The sequence below is a fragment of the Desmodus rotundus genome, chromosome 1, assembly GCF_022682495.2.
Source record: "Desmodus rotundus isolate HL8 chromosome 1, HLdesRot8A.1, whole genome shotgun sequence".
Classification (NCBI taxonomy): Eukaryota; Metazoa; Chordata; class Mammalia; order Chiroptera; family Phyllostomidae; genus Desmodus; species Desmodus rotundus.
The window spans coordinates 198,987,352-199,006,324 of record NC_071387.1 but is presented as its reverse complement, the minus strand read 5'-3'; the positions used below and the strand labels follow the sequence as shown (position 1 = coordinate 199,006,324).

At 41.2% G+C, this 18,973-nt stretch overlaps 1 long non-coding RNA gene across 3 annotated transcripts in view; it reads left to right on the top strand.

Moving 5' to 3' along the window:
- Nucleotides 1-551: 551 nt before the first annotated feature.
- The window catches only part of LOC139440383 (uncharacterized), a 238,925-nt gene continuing 220,503 nt past the window's right edge, over nucleotides 552-18,973 (top strand). For all 3 annotated transcript variants that reach the window (XR_011650602.1, XR_011650604.1, XR_011650601.1), the window contains exons 1-2: nucleotides 552-738; nucleotides 2,538-2,680. This is a non-coding gene — a long non-coding RNA (uncharacterized lncRNA). The remainder of the gene's footprint in view (nucleotides 739-2,537; nucleotides 2,681-18,973) is intronic.

Genomic DNA, 18,973 nt, shown 5'->3' with positions numbered 1-18,973 from the left:
TTGAGAAATAAATTTTAAAATTTTATTAAGAGACACATTTTTATCCTGAATATAATCATTTTTTACTTAGAATTGGCCCCTTATTAAACTGGGTAGTTGTGGACAGGACGGACTAGAAATGTATATGGGAAAAGAGATTACAGTTGCTTTAAAAGAAAAAATGCTGTTACATGCCATATGGGAGAGGTTAGGGGGCTGGGTGAAAAGGTAAAAGAATTAAGAAGTAGAAGTTGGTAGTTACAGAATAGTCCCGGGGATGTAAAGTACAGCTTAGACAATATAGACAATAATACTGTAATAACTATGCATAGTGCTGGGTGGGTACCAGACTTATCGGGGGTGGGATCACTTTATAAATTATATAAATGTCTAATAACCACTATGCTGTATGTATGAAACTGACAAAATAATATTGAATGTCAACTGTAATTGAAGTATAACAAGAAAAAAAATCCTGCTACATAAACCCCAATAAAATTCCTGAGAGGAAGTAAGGGTGGAAGTTCTCACAAGAACTCATAATCCTTTTTTGACAAGAGATATCTAGAGCCAACTAGTAATAGTTGTGACCTCTTTGTTGTGTTACGTGCTTAGAAAGAACTTTAGGCTCAAACATACTTACATGGGCATCAGGAATAAGAAATCCTTTGGTGCTTCTTGTCACAGCTACTCATCAACTGGCCACTCTGGAATCAGGCTGTTATGGTGTTGAGACGACACTCAGTATTCAAAGTTTGGGTGAGTTTGAAGGAGGTACTGTTTTACTCTGTCGTAACTCATGTCCACGTCTCTGATGTTATTATAGAACAGGGAGGCAGGGTTTCATTAGGCACACACTAAACGTTAGCCTCCTTGTTTGATAGTTGCATCAGGTATAAATAAGGCAATCCAATCCTGCATCTTTACTAGATTTATATCAAGTGGAAAAGTTGTTGAGCACAGCACAGCTATATTCCTGGGAGACAGAAGCATGAATTTTGTTGTTACTGTGGCATCAGAATGAGTTTTGGCCTTGACTGGGAAATCAAAAGTAAATCTAGGGCTGGAATCCAGGTTTCTTCAAACTACCTTGACACCTTGAGATTTCATTTAATCATTTTATGTTCTAATCAAGTAAATAATAAAATGGGAATAAGGCGATATTCCCTAGTTTATAGGGTAGTAATGAAAATAACAGTGAAGTAAAACCTCTAGTCTTGGAAAAAATTAAAATGTTACACAAATCTATATGGCTATTAACTTTTTTTTTTGGCGAATGCCGATAATAACCAGATGGTTTATATTTTAAGTCTCAGTCATGTTTGTTAGGATTATAGAGGCAGACATAATAATGTTAACAAATTATAGCTATTTCTCAGAGCTGCGTTTCTCAAAGGCAACTGTTTTGCTTGAGATGTAGAGAGTGATTCATCCATAGTGTGGGAAATGCAGTTTTCATTAAATTTTTCCTAAAAATAAGAATGAATTTGTTGGGGATATAACCAATATATCCAGATTAAAATCAGTTCAACACTTTGTTTTTCGAGCGTTCTTTTTCAGCTGCTGTTTCCTTAACACATTTATTGCCTGGTTACTGTTTCCCCAGATCTGAGTTGGATTTTCTGGGGACATATAGAAAAATTAAGAGATGTGTCACTTACACTGGAAGAGTTTACAGCCTTGTAGAATAAAATAAGCCACATATTTGGCATTTTTGTCAAACAGTTGTTTGGAGATTACATGATTAAGTATTTACAGTTATTTAACTGTAATAACCTTTATACCCACTGAAGGAAAAGAAAAACTCTTCCAAGGCAAGGATCTAACTTACTAAAATTCCTTTGACTTGCTTTCCCAATTAGGATATTTATTTACCAACTCAAATGATGCCCCCTTAGCTTCGTGGCTTTTTATTGGGCAGTAATTACTATTGATTGGTACTTCTTTGTTTTGCATTTAAAATAGTTGTTTCTAACACTTACTACACTGTAAAGTGTTGAAATACTTTCTATATTATCAGATTGTGATTAAATTTTGCTGGATTTAATTTTAAGGTCAAAGAGTTTAAATTTCCTATCTTCATGATTTAATCTTTTAGAGGGAAACAAAAAACTATGTGTATAGCCCCAGAGTCATCTTTTGTGCACAAAAGGATGCCATTTCCCCCCATAAAGTTAAAGCCCTTATTAGAAATTATTATTTACTTATATGAATTTAATAACAGTTACATGAAATGCAATGTCATTGTTTATTTACATCATTTAATTATACAGGGACAAAATGAAAATTAAATCTTAAGGTTACAATGTCTGTACGAAGTGAAAAATTTTAAATCATTACCTAACAAAATTAAATCTGATTTTCAAGTCTACTATAATATTATTAAATTTTCCTTTCATCCTAGTATCCAAAACACTGTTTACTGAAAACGAGGTCGAAAGAATGAAGAAATCTATAAGAATATGGACTTGCTTCTTTCCAGTATTTAAAATATGTTACTCTTTTTGACATTGGCCAATAACTTTTATTGACTTCAATGTTTGTTTGCTGTCTCGCAGGCTCTGGCACTCAACAGGCACTCAGTAAGTGTCTTTCTAGATAAGCTGGAAATGTAACTGAATAAGGTAGCAGATGAGAAAACACACACAGCACCATCACCACCACCTGGCGCAAAGGCCAATGCAGATGAAACACAATAAAGGTGGGTTTTTTTGTTCATACCTGCCCCAAATGTTTCCTGTGCTTCATAATTTTACTGCAAGAATCCACTGTTGAGTTCCTTTATTGAAAACCTCAGGTTTTTTGGTGAACAGGAATGACAACAGAGGTTCTGGCTCTTTGACTAAACCACAAGTGATTATAGCTGAGTGTCCATGATGGCCTTCCACAGAAGGGCCAAAATGTGCCGTGTCCTACACTTAGCCACTTTTCCCATTATGCTTTTAAATCTGCTAAAACCTTTGTTTCACTGAACTTGCACTCAAGTATTGCAAAAGGAAGTGAAATATGGTTATGTTAATAGAGAGTCTGCCCCAGTATTATGTTTTCTTTCTTAAACTACACTCTTTTCTCAAGACTAGCCTAATCCTAGCATAAATTTAGCCTTAATAATTGCACCTTGTGCAATTAACTGCCTAATTGCATGAGCGTGAACATTGCTTTGGCCAGCCTTCCCCCCATGTAATTCTGCAGGGGACATCCTCTTCAGCTGCAATGTATTCTTCTGGGATCTAATTATGATGTCTCTTGGAACATGGCCCGAGTACAAGAATTTAAGCTGGTTTTCCAGGGTGGAGACCGTGCAGAAATCCCGATTGGATTTACTGGAATCCAGTCGTAAACATGCTCGCTGTTCAACGGCATTGTAATGGAGCAACCCCTTACAATTTTAACTGACACACTGAAATTGAGTGCTCACGTGTGTCTTGACCGTCCACCCTTTTCTTCTGCTGACCTCGGTGTTGACATACTTAACATGTTGACTGATGTGTCTGTCATGTTGATAGGCCCAATTGTGCTGTTAGTGAGACAAGGTAGTTGTTCTTGGTATAGAGTCACAGCAATTGGTTATCAGACTCTAGCTTGGAAGAAGGGCCAACATAGTTCATTTAGACATGGAAATTATTTCTTCTCAAGGTGAAAGAAACTTGTAGTGACAGCCTGAACTTCTGAAGCCCTAGAAGAAAAGTTGAAAATGTGTAAAACCATTGCTCTGTGTTTTAACTGAATGAAAGTAAAAAAAGTCACATGTTGCTTTCATATTTCCTCAGCTTGTCTTATTAAGGCTTCAGAAGGGAACTGTTGATGTTGATAACAACAGTATCCTTCTGGGGGAATTATTCTTTCATAGATTGGAGTTTTTAAGTTCAGTGAGTACTATCATTTAATAAGCCATTCACTCACAAACTTACCTTCCCCTTTAAGTGATGAAATGTTCACCAGAGAGAAAGGGATGCGGAGGACTGATGTGTGTGGGGAGCAAGTAAGGCTGCATAGATTCCATTACGCAGCTGAGACTAGGCATTAATGAATCAGTCTACTTTAGTTGTAGTTCTATACTTGGAGTTCCAGCTTAGGGAAGTGCCAGCTTCTTGCTTTTGCTAATCCCTGGGTTACCCTACAGTCCCCTGTTTTGCTTCTCAGTCCTTCTTTCATCCTCTGTGACAAAGCTTCCTCTATTATATCCCCGCATCCGTTTTCTTAGTTGGACCCTGACTGATTGAGTGGGTTTTGTTTATTGACAGAAGAGTAAGACTCAGTTGAAGAAGAGAAGCATAGAGAAGTAGTTTATGGATCATCAATGCATATGTTTAGGACTGGCCTGGGAGCTGTCACTTTCTTCCTCCTGCTGTATCCCTAAGTCACTGCTCACTTGCAGTACTTCAGGTGACCTGAGGTGGACAAGTGAATGTGGCAAGTCTTCAGTGGTGATTCCCAATGGAGACTCTTATTCCTGCTCAGCCATTTACTCCCACTTGGTTCATTTTTCCTCCAAGAGGGTATAGAGTTTGTCCACTGAAGGGGTCCTATATTTTTCTGTTAATGCAATACATGAAGAAGAAAGAATGAATTCTTAACAGTTCAGTGTGGAAAATTAAATATTCATTCCAAAGGAATTTTCTTATTCCCCCATAGAGTAGCATTTATGAAATTCAGACTTCATTTAGCATGTGTTTTTGCTTCTCCAACCAAATCATAATATCAATAATTTTTCTGCGTACACTTTGGCTGAAATTTTCTCCATAAATAAAGCTGCTACTAAAACGACTTCCTTAATATGATGTTAGCTGTGATTAGTCCACTGCAAACCCACAGAAAAATAATATTTATATGATCAACATTGTAAAGGTAATACCCCAGATACTGTCCAGTCATATGAGTGCTCTGTAGAAAGCAATGCACATGCTCTTTACGTCTCTGCCTTGAAGGAGATCTAAAGAAATCATGCCCTCAGTTTCCTTATCATCAAGGTTGACCATTTGGTAAATTTTGTGAAAGAATGATTTCCTGAGTTGGATCATAAAGAAATTATGAAATAAGTGTGCTATCACTTAACAATCCTCTCTATGCTAATAAAAACGCTGCACAATTGTATCTTTTAAAAATCTAGATTTTCTGTGGTTTTGAAACATATGCATGTAAAAGCATTTGGTTATTTGAAAGACAAATTCAGTGTCAAACATTTTGTAGAAGTTGCAGAACTGGAGGCCAACTTACAAACTAAGATGGGTATTATACCGATCTCAGGGAGCTGGCCCATTTCTCCGAGACAATCCTGAATTATTAGTTGCCTCCAATTGAAAGCATTCATGTTTCGTATTAAAAATCTCAGGTTAAATGGAACTCAGATGACCTAGGACTGACATTATGAACACCTTTACACAAATTAAAATCAGGACGTGCAAAGCCAAGCTGAGGCAAGCAAGTGAATACCAGAGCTTTCTTTGGCTCGCAGGACTTGGGCAGCCAGATGCATTTCATTCGTGTGAGCACACATGAATGAAAAGCCTTATGTAAGTGTCAGGTGCCAGGCCGGTGATGATGGTGTATTAAAAATCATCCAATAGGTGCTAACACAAACCTAGGCTCCTTGTAAAACAAGCTTACATGTTTTTTTTGTAGGCACCAACAGTAGGCTGGACAGTTAATGAGCTCCAGAACTGTTCATTGGTTGGTTACTCATGAGAAGGCTGAGGAAGTAGTTCAGTCACGCTGCGGTGCTGCTGGGGTGGGGCCGGAAACCTTCCTGGCCTCGGGGCCCATTTTCTCCCACGGTATTGTGGGTATTTCCAGTGAGCCAGATGTCTGCAAGTTTTTAGGGGATCCATTGCCTGGAAATTAGTGGAGTTTGTTTATGTCTTTATTTCCTTATCACATTTTGTTGGCTGGGGAGGGGATGGGCTGCATTGGGCCAGCTGGGTAGCATTAGGTCAGAGGCAGATGGGAAAAGATGGTGTGTGTTAAGGGGTCTCAGACAAGTGCAAAGGGCTGTGCTGAGAAGACACAAGATAAGCAGACTTAGCAAGTGCAGGGAGCGGAAGCAGTACTTCCTCCGGGCGATTCTCAGGACTGTTTCTAAGCTGTTTACTTCCTATTTTGATACCTAGAGCAACAAGAAACAAGGCCTCTGGACAGTCTTTGATTGGGCTTGTTTATCCACTCTTTCTGCCAGGAAGCAATTGTGATAAGGCCTCTGGCCCTGCACTGGAAGATTTTTTCCATTTGGTGTGAGGCTTTTGATTGATCACGTTGTGAATGTAGCGCTCTATTCTTGGACTGATTTATTAACAAGGTTCAAAGATTCTACCATTTAGAAGGATTTTTCCTTTTGCTTAAGATGAAGGCATTTTTTGGTCCTCTAAATAAGGGCGTTTTCCAGCTTGCAGTTTAAAAACTGATGAGGATGGAGTGGCTCTGTGTCTAGGGATCAATACAACTGCTTCAAAATGTATTTTATATATGTACCCTTGACATCTAATTAATGGTCCAGGAGTAGATTTGTTTTTTTCTGCCAGGAAAGTGGGAGGCGAAAGGTTTCTAGGAGGAAATGCTGGTTTAGACAATTCATTTTGAGGCTCTGGGGCCTCCTCAAGGCTTTTTATTCTTTTATTATACTTTAGGAGTATCTGTTCTCTTCTCGATAAAGCCATTTCCCCTCCTACGGCCCTCCCTTTGCAGTGGCCCCAAGCTGTACAATGTTTACTTTGAGTTGTTGCTTTGGTATGGGTTCGGTCTGCATATGGACTCTGCCTGCTTTGGACCAGGGATTTGATTTGCTTGGCCTCACTTCAAATATTGTCAGCACCCTGTGCATTTAGGGCTCTATAAAAATATGAAATAATAACCACATTTATGAGCTGAAAACAGCTTTTCTCACCACATTTACTTCTCAGAGGACAACAGCAATTTCCACATTTGAAAATCAAGGCATATTTAACATCTTTCATTATTTCTATACTACTTCCAATAAAATTGGCATGATGAGAAGTTGGAAGCATCTTATTTCTGTGTTTTGTGACAATAACGGTCCAATGAGTGCTTTTTCAAAGTCAAGATAAAAAGAAGGCACACTTTGCCCTAGAGTGAGAATGCTTAGAGAGGAAAGTGCATGTTATCCAGCAGCTGGTGTCCCTCGTCATGTTTGTTTGTCCTCCTGCACCTTGACCAGTAACTGGGGAATATGGAGAACAGAACACTGGTGAGATTAGTTTCTTAAAAAAAGAAAGAGAAAAAAAAAAGTGTGACCTTCCTGCAACTCAGATGGGAAATATCATCTCAAATTCTGAGATGTCCTCGGATAAGGCAACCGAGGTGCACCCGATTAAACAAACAATCTGGATGACGGTGGCAGTTGTGCGTCAGGGGCAGTCATACAAGGGTTCTGGTAACAGCCACTGAGATTCTTTTAGGAAGTCATTTGCTCCGTATGGCCAGGTGCCACGTTGGGTCCACAAATGTTAGTCCAAGGACTGTTGCTGTTTGATTCTTAATTCCTACTATCTGTGATAAAGTTGGGCATGATAGAGAGTTCCTCGGAGGACTGATATTTTAAAACAAATATTTGATTACTTTCTATTAATAGGGGTTAAATGTCTTTTATGAAAGGTTGTGAGAGTTGGTAGTCATGTTTTATGTCTTCACTTGAAAAAAATAGAAAAATATGACATCCCAGTGTTAGTCACCAGAGTTTCTGTTGAAATGTAAAAATCTACTCTTGTCTTAGACATGGTTTTCCTTCATTTGTGTGAGTTAACAGGCATTTCCTTGCAAGGAGGAGGCAGTCATTCTTAGCAGGCAGCTGCGACGGCTCCCATAGTCTAGAAAGAACATACTGATTTCTGTATTTGAACTAATGCACTGTGAGCAAAAATGGGGGGGGATTGAAATGATACCAACTGAGTAAACCTATACAAATATTCAGTGCACATCACAGGCGGAGATGTCTGAGCATTTGCTGGGACCTCAGAGAAGAGCAAACTTGTCCATGATTGGGCATCAGCTCACAAGTAGGATTTCTGGAGGCGATAGCCTTGGTCACACAACCTCCTTCTTACCTCCGGGGTCCGTGCTTACAGCAGATCACTGACAGCAAAAGACAGGCAGCTGCCTCACTCCAGCAGCAGCGCCAGCCTCTGTCATATATACCAGCTGTATTCACAGCGGGCGGGGGGCGCGGGAGCTTCTCGGGGACCATAAACCCCTTGTTGGTTTCAAGAGCTAGATCTGCAGATTGAACTCTTCTGGAATGGCCATTTTGGGTAATGATACAGTGTTTTGAGATGTGTTGTTATTTCTCATATTATTACATGATGAGACATTGAACAGCAAAAGCAGGAGAACTGGGGTCTCATTTCAGTTCTGTTTCTCGTTTGCGGGTGTAACTTTCTGGGCCGCAGTTTACTCATTTGTGAAATGCAGAGTTAGACTAGGTGAGAATTTCGAGCCAGTTTGCTCCCCACCGGCGGCAGGCTCAACGTTCTTGTGCGTGCCCGTTTCTGTTGAGTCAGAATTTTGTGGTGTGGCCTGCAATCTGCATTTGAAATTCTCTACCTCTAAGCGATTCTGAATCAAGCAAAATTTTGAGAAATATACTCTTTGACCAAATATCTCTCTAAAGTTTCTTCATACTCTTGAATTTTCTAATCTTTAGGTTAGTGCTTCAAAAATAAAACTCTCCCTTCCTCATGGGAATGGCTGAGGCCTGTTCAAGGGTGTTTTGGTTGATGTCTGTTCAAGGGCGTTTGGTCCAACTAAACTCTTTTGTAAATAAAACATTTGGAACTGCGTTATCTCAAGTACTTTAGGTTACAAAGATTGTCTACATCACAGAGATAAATTAAAACAATGCCCTTGAGCGGTGGAGGGGGGGGCGGGGGCGGGAATACTTAACAGGGTTTTCAAAACACAAATGTCCTTGTACTACATTCACCTTAAAAGAATCCCCTGAAGGTCCGAGCTTCCTCTTCGCATGGGTCAGTCTGTGCGGAGATCCCATTGCCAGGGGATTCAGATCCTTAGGCTTGGCTTCCAGGCTGCTGAGGGTTCAGTTCCTCCTTGACTCCTTCAGACTAAGCATTTGAGTTACAAGCTACAGACAACCATTCGGTAGGGACTGTAGCTAGGGAAAGTGAATTCACAGTCTGACACCTCATAAAGCCTTATTTTAGAGTTTGGGGGGGTTTAGCGTACAGAATTTATTTTTTTGGTCTTAAGCAAGCACCTGGATGTGGGTTTTTCTCTTTCTGGCTGACAAAACAAAACAGGGTTCAATTAATTTCTCCCCTTTAGACACTTTATGATCTTTGCCTCATTTTATTTGGACTTAATGGGGCTAGCTAGGATGGCTGCAAAGCAGCTGGAAGAGGTTGGGTGCAACCAGATGAGTCTGAGCTGTGGATCGTCTTTCTCCAGAATATACAGTGGTGGTTTCCAAGCAAGGGCAGTCTGCCTCCCTGTAGGACACACTTGGCAATACACGGAGGTATTTTCGCTTGTCACAACTGCGGCAATGCTCCTGGCATTTCCTGGGTAGAGGTCAGGGATGCTGCTGAACAGCTACAATGTGCAGGCCAGCACCCCCCCCCCCACTCCGCAATAAAGAATTAGCTGGCTCAAAATATCACAGTCCTAAGGTTGAAACATGCTGATATCCAGCAACTATATGTTTTGGGATAGGAGCACATTCATGAAGCCAGAAAGAGTAGCGAATAGAGAAGTAAAGGAAGGGCGACTCTGACATGGAATATTTGAAACAACTTGAAATGAAAATAAAGAGTAACTAATTTCTAGGAGTTCAGGCTCAGTGAGGTGCTTATACCAGATTCTGAAAGGGAGCCAGGGGAGAACTGTGTAGACGGGGTTGAATACAAAGAGGCAGACCCAGTACTTTTAGGCTGGGTGAGGACACAAGTTTTGTCTGTTGACAGAGACATATTAAACATCTTAGCACAGTTTGTCTTTCTGATGAGAGTGATTTGAACCAAAAAAGTATATTCACTGCTTTTTTTTTAATGTTTCATTCAGGAGATTCCAGAATATCTCATATCTAGATGATCTCCCCATTTCTTCAAGTGTTCCTAGCTGTTAAAAACGTCGCGTAGTTAACTACTAACCGCAAAGGGAGCTTGACTGAAGAAGGCACCTGCTCCTAGAAACATCCTTGTCTCTGGTCTCCCTGCTCTGGCTCTTCTCTGCACTCCACCCCCAACCCATTCTCTTCTCTTCCCTGGGCACCGAGAAACACCCGTGCTCCCTGGACTCTGGGTAGATTTGACTAACGGAGAGACACCAGCAAGAAGTTGGAAGGCAGGAGGAAAAAGAGGTCCAACGTGTTTCCCTAGTCCTCCCTCCTTCCTGCTTCTCAACATTCTGGCAGTGGCTGTCCCTCGGAGACCCCAGTTTCTTTGGGACAACCATTCCCCTTCCATTGCTGGCAGGCCCCAGACACCCTGTCCACACCCCTGGCCCCTTCAGACACGGGAGTAGTGAAGCCTTTTCACCCTTTCTAGTCCCTGGATGCCTCGCCACCTCTTTCTGGTTCTGTTAACCCAGAACACTGCTCTGCACATAGTGCCTGCATTTAATTCTTTTGAGTTAAGTCCTCTTTGGTGCGCCGTCTGTCTTGTGCTAGGCCTCTCACAAATGCAGCACCTGCCAAATGTTTAGTGGAAGAATATTGATTTTCTATGAAATATTCAAGTAATATTGAACTGGAAGCTAGAAGACTGGGCTTCTTGTCTCAGTTCTCTTAAGTATTTTTTTTCCTTATAGAGACCCATCCAGCCTCATTTATTAAATAAAGATAAAAATACATCCTATTTATCTTACATAGATGTTGTAAGAATGCAATATACAGGGTGGGGCAAAAGTACATTTACAGTTGTAAGTATGCAAAACAGTTTTTTTATATTATTATTTATTAATTATTATATTGCTTTTCATACAAACAAACCTACTTTTGCCCCACCCTGCATACAATTTGAAAACATTAAGCACTGAACATTGGAAGCCATCTGGTCTACTGGCCAAGAGACTAGCATCATGTATTCTAATTCCAGCCCCCAATTATCTAGGATTCTTAACTTTGCGTGTATATTTTGGTTCTCTAGGACTTATTTCCCCCATGATAAACATGCTGATTAGATTACTTGATCTTCCTGGTTTCTGCTAGCTTCAAAAAATTGCTAGAGCTTTATATAGAACAATTTTTTCATTGTTCTAGACTATTTGGCAGTATGACCTGAGAGGTGAAGAATGTGGAATATAAAGATGGAGTGAGAAGGTAGATAGAGGCTCTCTAGAGAAAAGGAACTTTGAAATAGAGTTAAAAAAATGGCTTTCACGTCTATGTGGTTCTAAAGGGAAGAATCAGGACAATTGGGTAGATGTTACGGAGATAGATGCACGTACAAGGAATGCAAAAGCCTTTCTGTGTTTGCACTGGCTCGGTGATGGAGCACAGCAGGCTGGTTTTCAGAGCAGTGCCTTGTCCATCACCGGGTTGGCTCAAGCAGAAACATAGTCAGTCATTTCTTAGAAATCCTGCAGAGAACATTCCTGTGATGATATCAGACTGGCCATTGTAGTCCCATGATTTAATTAATGGTTAGGTAAGCTACAAGTAAAGCAGGATTCTTCAGGGGTGTTAAAGAACTCTGATTCTTTATTTTTCAGAAGACAGAGGCAGCAGGAAAGGAAAGATGTAAAGCATTATGTACTTACGTGAGACGCTATCATGTTGGCTTTTGTGTTTGCAGAGAAGTGAAAACCGTCAGGAGGGTAGAGATTCCAGCAATAGTTTTTTTCACTGTTTACGGCATTGGAAAACACCCACTGTGATAGGAATTACCCATCCCTACATTAGAGGGCCTGTACCTCATTTCATAAGTGTTCGGTAAACTCCTGCTATGTCTCAACCATGTGCTGAAATCAAATAGTGACTAGGTTTTAAAGAGGCATGCAGATTTTAGGTAGAAAAAAGACATAGTACTAAATACAACACTGTTTTTATGTTTAGCATGTTCTGGGGGCGGATCCCTTGTAAAAAGTGATAGTGTGACTTTGATATCACTTCACTTCTCTTTTATTTATTCTTTCAGTTAATTTTTTTTCAATTACAGTTTACATTCAGTATTATTTTGTATTCGTTTCAAGAGTACAGCATAGTGGTTATACAATCATGTGTTTTACAAAGTGTCCCTCCAATATTTCCAGTACCCCCCTGGCACCATATGTAATTCACTTCTTTTTTAGTTATTTCCCTGCCTTCTTTCAGCAACCCTTCCTTATTTATTCAACAAATACTTATTAAATATCTACTAAGTGCAGGTACTATTCCAGGCTATAAGGACGCATCAGTGAACAATAAAGTGATTAGTGCCTTGAATCTGCATTTGGTTTCCAATTATCTAAATTGTAAAACGAAGCCAGCTCAGCAGAGTTGCCACCCCTCTGTGCCCCAGGCAACACGCATCAGTATGTTGGCGACTCAACGGTTTCTCGCAGTAATTGGAGTGAGTGGAAAGCATAGCAATCTGACCAAGGGTGGAGACTGAGCATCCATCAGCACTTAATATGCTGGAACACTCACATCTCTCCAGTTAATGGTAAGTAGGAATGTGAGACACTTCATAAATACATGGAGTTAGGGACCGAATTGTGTCCCTCCTACACAAATGCATATGTTTAAGTACTAAGTCTCAGCACTCAGAAGTGATCGTTCTTGGAGACAGGATCTTTAAAGAGGTGATGAATGTGAAATAAGGTCGTATAGGTGGGCCTAATTCAATATAACCAGTGTTCTTATAGAAGAAGACATCAGGACACAGACACATACAGAGGGAAGACCATGTGAGACCGAGATTAAAATAGCTCTCTATAAGCCAAGCAGAGAAGCCTCAGAAGAAGTCAGCCCTGCAGACGCCTTGATCTGGAGACACGTGTGGTCTCCAGAACTTTGAGGAAATACATGCCTGATGTTTAAGACACCCAGGCTGTGGTACTCCATCCTGGCAGCACGAGCAAACTATTAACACATGGTAAGGGATACTCAGTGGCACATGATTTAAAAATCTCTTATCACATAGGCATGAGGCTGCTAAAATTCCATCCACTGCCCCCACATCCTCTTCCCCTCGTGAGTGATTTGCACCACTGACATCGGGAATCAACACCTGGGAAATTCACCCCCATGGTCTCAGACGTTCCAGGCGCTGGCATTACTATCAGTGCGTTACTGTCGGTCTTCCAGCATGTCAGTAACTCCATGAGGAAGAGAGCAGCTGGGCGAGAAGAGATTAGTGATGATCATTATTTAAAGACATCTTGCTGAGGTATGTGCAGAAGAGATCTAGTACATCACTTTAAGCATATTTCAGCCTTCAGCATGCCAAATGTGCTCCTGAATCTAATCAAACACAGTGTAAAGAATTTCCCCCCCCCCCAAATGGACTGTGGGAGTTTTGAATACTTATTTGAGAGAACTGGTGCAGTTTCTAGGACTAGTGGGCCTACAGGCTCAACCTGTGACTTATATTTTTGTGGAGAGAAGAAGGAGTTTCTTCTAAATACTACATGATCCCAGCTCCAGTTGTCCGGCTCCTTCTAAGACAACATGGTAACCTTTCCTGATTTATGCAGACAAAGTCTGCAGCCAGGACCTGGACCTGACTCCCTTCGTCCACCCCCATGCACAGACTAGATGACAGACCACCCACCACAGTGGCTCCACAAAGAAGAATCTGTTACGTGTTGATTTAAGGTGATGGTGAGGAGGTGCTATTTGTTCTGACATAGCTGCTTTAGAAGCAGAACAAACAGCTTCAGGGAGACGCCTTTTCAGGAAGGTCATCCTGGGCCAAATGCCACTGGGCATGAAGAGGAAACACTTGAAAAGACCAGGAGAGGCCAAGCTTGAGTCCCAACTTCTAGCACAGGAACACCATGAGTAGATGGGTCATTCAGACCCAGTGCCTTCCGCTAAGAATTCCATCCTGCCGAAAATAATAATGGTAAAAGCTTCCATAGTACTTATCTGTAGTGAGGCACAAAATGTTTGACTCAGTTAAATGTAACTCAGTTAATCCTCCCAAGGGACCCTGGATGCTTGTCTTAGAATTCTAAAATCTGCCCCAAGATTCCTGCCCACTTGTGTATATCCCCTGTGTGATCTCCGCCCCCCAAAACATACGCACGTGAGTGTGTATAGGACTTATGCATATGAAGGTATCGCTCTGCGATTATTTCACTGGACCAGGTGAAACAATTTCATACATGTTATTAAGGTCCCTAATCATCTGGCTTTGAGCTCATCGAAAGAGAGGTTATCTTAGATGGGCTTGACCTAATCAGGTGAGCCTCTAAAAGGACTGGGTCTGAAAGAGGAAATTCAAAGAGTCAGGGATTCTCTGCTGGCCTTGATGCAGCGAACTGCTGTGTGGTTGGGAGTGCAGGTTGGCGGGGGACAGCAGGCAGCCTCGAGAGGCCGAGAATGGCCCCTTGATTGACAGTCAACCACTATGTGGGAACCTCAGTCATACAATCACAAGGAAATGACCCCCAAATTGAGAAGCGGATCTTTCCCTAGTCAAGACCCCAGATAAGTATGCACCCAGCCGACACCTTGATTTCAGCCTTGTGAGACCCTGGGCACAGTACATATAGGACTTCTGACCCACAGAAGCCATGAGATAACACATTCGTGTTGTTTTAAGCCACTAAGTCTATAGCCATAGAAACTGATAAGTTTGTCATAGTATGATACGTGACAATAGAAAACTACTATACCTGTGTAATATTACCTACATTTCACAATAGGGTCTAAGGTACAAAGAAGTAGACTAACTTGCCTAAAATTACAAAGTCAATAAGTATTTGAACTGGGATTCGAACCTCGGTTTCTCACTCTAACGTGTATATTTAACCATGGCGGTGTGCTAAGCTCCTGCCCGCTGCCTTCTCTCTGTTGCCCCTGCCCGCAACTTGCCGTGGCCGGAGTGCAGAGGACCCTCCGTCTGGCAGAGTGGGTCACGAAGCCATTTTGAAAGCAGTAACCCCAGGCCCCTGGCCACTAGGCAGTCCTGCCCTCTGTAACAACCCCCCTTCTTTTCATAGATGGGAAATCCTAGGCTTCATTCCCAGAGTTATTATTTTTTCTTAAAACTTTTCTTTTTAAAAATCTGCAGTTTTTGAATTACAGCCCTGTGGTTAAGGGAAAATGGCATTTACTGGGGAAGCAACTTGTTATGGTCTTAGGTCCTCTGCCAACTGTAGTGAAAAGGGGACTTTTAAATGTCATTTATACATTAAGGAAGATTTAAAGAGACACTGAAGAATATGCCTGGCATTGCCAAAATCTGTAGGCCCTTACATCCATAAGTATCCTTGGCTAAAATTTAAACTGTTCTTTTATGAGTGAATGGAGTGTATTCTGCCTCAAGTCTGAATCAAAATGTTTAAAAATCACACTTTATTTAAAGGGATTTGCGAAGACATGCCAGATCTACAAGAATATAAAGTGTAGATCTGAACAGTAGATACAAGCCTTCACTACCTACAGGGTCTTTTGGGGGAGGGAAATAGTAAAGAAAGAAAGAAAGACAGAGAGAGAGAGAGAGAGAGAGAGAGGAAGGAAAAAAAGAAAGAAAGGAAGGAAAAGGAAAATTAGGCGATATTCTTTTAAGTAAGAGAATTTAACTTAGATCTGTTTTTCTCAAATTTCTGAAAACCCAAATAATGCTTCCTCTAAGTGAAAAATAACTGAGATCCAGGTAATACAATGGCCCAGATGTCAGATGATAACTGGGTGTGTCATCCAGTGACGTGGCAGCGATGCTGAGTTAAGCAGAGTCTTGACTGTGGCTGGTTTGTTCTGATAGGACGGAGGTCAGAAGAAGATTATAACATCTTGAGGATAATACTGGCAGTGGTATCACTGAAATGCATTTTAGCCTCTGCCAGTTTATTTCATCTATGGCCTTCAATACATTCGCATTATATATCCCTGTAATTTCATTTTTGCCCTCCACTTTTTTTTGTTTGGAAAATGCACTTGAGAATCCCTCTCCCATGAACCTTCAAATGTCCTGGACTCTGCTCATTGAGAGCCTCTGCACCTGCTTTGTTAAAAGTGGCAAAATGCAGACCCATCTCCTGCTTTCTGAGGTTACAGGGAGACACCGACACCCCAAAGCGGAAAGGGTCTTTAGTTATAAAAGCAGCATAAACATTTCAGCGTCAGATGGCTGTGAGTGTTAATTTGCTTTCATTACAACTGATGAATTTGGGTCAAATCATCTAATAATGCCTTTTAGTCTTTTTTATGACCAAGAGGATGCAGCATTTTCAAGATTTTCCCCAGGAGTGAGTGGGCTCTGGAATGGATTTGCTTGCTCTCTACTGATACCACAGGCTTTCAGAAGAAGAGTTTAAAAAAAAAAAATGGTACAAAGGAGACACTGTGACTGTTTGGTTAAGAAACTTGCAAAGAAATTTTTAAATGATGCCAGTGATTGGATGTTTTAAATACCAATTGGGTTTAGTTGTATTTGTGTGGAACAGGCCTGCAGCTTAACAATACAGCTGCCGTGTATAGCACAGGCTCTCTTGAAGGTGCTATCACCTACTCAGGATAGTGGTGGTGAATTTGGGAGATAATATGTGAGACCGTACTTAACACAATGCCTGGCATCTAGGAGTTATTTCATAGTGAAATCTAAAAAACCAAACATTAAAAAAATAAAAATAAAATAAACGTTTTATGGAATGCCTGTCGAATGAAAGAATGCAGATATAAAGCATTTTAGGTACTTATTAATGAGTAGGCATGAGATTTTCAGTAATGTGACTGTATTATTTTTAAAGTAGAAATCATTGTTTAAGAGAGCTCTTGCCGTGATCTTTAGGGCCTTGAGATAGCCAAGTCCTTTTAGGTGGCGAAGAACTGACCGAGTGGGAACGTTGGATAACCAGAGATCCTTATGACAGAATGAGTTGGGCTCCACCAAAGTAGCTAATCTTTAATCAAAAAATATAGTAGCAGTTACTTCACAAAGATCTTCCTGGGGTTAAAATACCTGACGCAGGGGTTCAGTCAGAAAGGTGTCCAGGTCGACAACCCACAGTGTTTTATCTGGCGTATCAGTGACAGTCTGACTCAAGCAGAAGAAAAGCCAAAGGAAACAGCCCTCTGTCCCGGAGAGATCCACCTGCGGCCTATGGCCAGGCACCCTGCTTCATGCTCTGGGCTCCTTAAAAACAAATTACTGGCAAACCAAACAGAAACCGAATTAGCTGTCAGGGTATTGACCAGATTCGTCTTCTATTCCAGGAGCCGTGACTCTGCCCTAACTGGCAAACAGGTCACAGAAGGCCAGCTTTATTGTTGTGTCTGAATCATTATAAAGTTGAATGGTTTTAATTATTTAATCACTTCATTGTTTTCGCCGGCCGCTTTTGATACTCTTTTTTTCTTTAAATTCTCTTCTTAATGAAAGATTGCATTTGTACTCCTTTGTGGCCAGCCAACTAGTGTAATTGGCAAAGGGTATTTCAGGTATTGGGCCCTTTCACCAGAACTCCGGCTGCCATCCTCATTGTTCTGGGGGAAAAGGAAACAAACACTAGGAAATGACCGGGGATAAGCCGGGGCCTTGGTTTAAGCAGTGGAAGGAAGCGTAGTCAGCTTAATCACAGAGAAAATCTTTCTTGAAGAAACTGGATTGATTCCTTCAAGAAATAAAAGCCAAAACCCTCTGTGGGGAAGGTCAAAGCCTTGGTGACAGTGTGCCTAGCTGTCGGCAGGGTGCACGTGTGAGCTAGCTGGGCCAGGTCACTCAGAAGGGGGCTCCCAGGGTCATGGACAATGGACCGCCGCACAAAGGCCCCCCAGGAAATAAACAAGAATGTTTGTCCTCTATCCTAGAGTGTCTTTCTCCACTGTCTTTCCAAAGGTTTAAGGTGTTTTAATTACTTGCTTTTTAACTGTTAAAAGCATTTCATGTATCGTACTTTCTTTCTGTAGTTTAAAGTTCTCTAATCGAAGGAGAAAAGTGGGTAAACTGAATTCACACTGAGGTTATAGACTCAAGGGTATTTTTTTAACCTCTTTCTAGGGAGCTCTGTACAAATACTTGAAAAGGATGGTGCTTAATTTAAGGGATTCTCAGGCCAGAGTGGAAATGATGAGCTGGTACTTGAGCGAAAGATCAGCTGAGCAAATGACATTGTGCAGTGGACACCAATAGGATTCGGTGCTGGGTTCCAAATCTATTTCTGAAGTCTTGAGAAAAGATCCTTCCTCTTGAGTTATATATGAAACGGACCTCATTCTGTCTCATTTCGCTTCGGCTCCTTCCCAGAGGAAATTTATCCTGGTGTGAGACTGCATGCTCTGTGGAGGCGTGAGCTGTTTTTCAGGCAGTGTTTGTCATATACAGCACCCAGCCAGCCTCCCATCATCTTTTTCGATTTCCGTTTTGTCATTGCTCAGACAGGACTTTATAGAGCTTAGCGTTACAATGAAACTCAACAGTATGATCTCTAAGGGCTGCGTCTTTTCTGAAGCAATGAAGATGTACTTACTTGCTAAGTAAGACAGGATACAAAGTTTGGCCCCTGTCCAAGTAGAAAGCTTTCAGAACAGCCACAAGCCATCAGGAAATGTATCTCCATGAGACTCAAGTCTATTTCCTGGCTTTTTCGATAATTAGTTAACTGTTCGTTATTCATCGGGAGTATATATGATTAGTACCTATGGGGAAAAGAGCACTGAATTTGTAGACACAGAATTAGGTATTTTTTACTTAGCATGTGGTTCCTGTCCACCTCCTCAGATCCGTTCAGTCCCCTCTGCCCAGTCTGTGCCTGAGAAGCTGACATTTCATCGCAACTTTGGGGATCTTTGTGGATCTAGCTTCTGGTTTATTTTGGTCAGTGGGCAGTGCTGGCGTGTGAGTGGAGGGTGAGAAGAGAGGAGGATCAAGGTCTTTCTTTACTG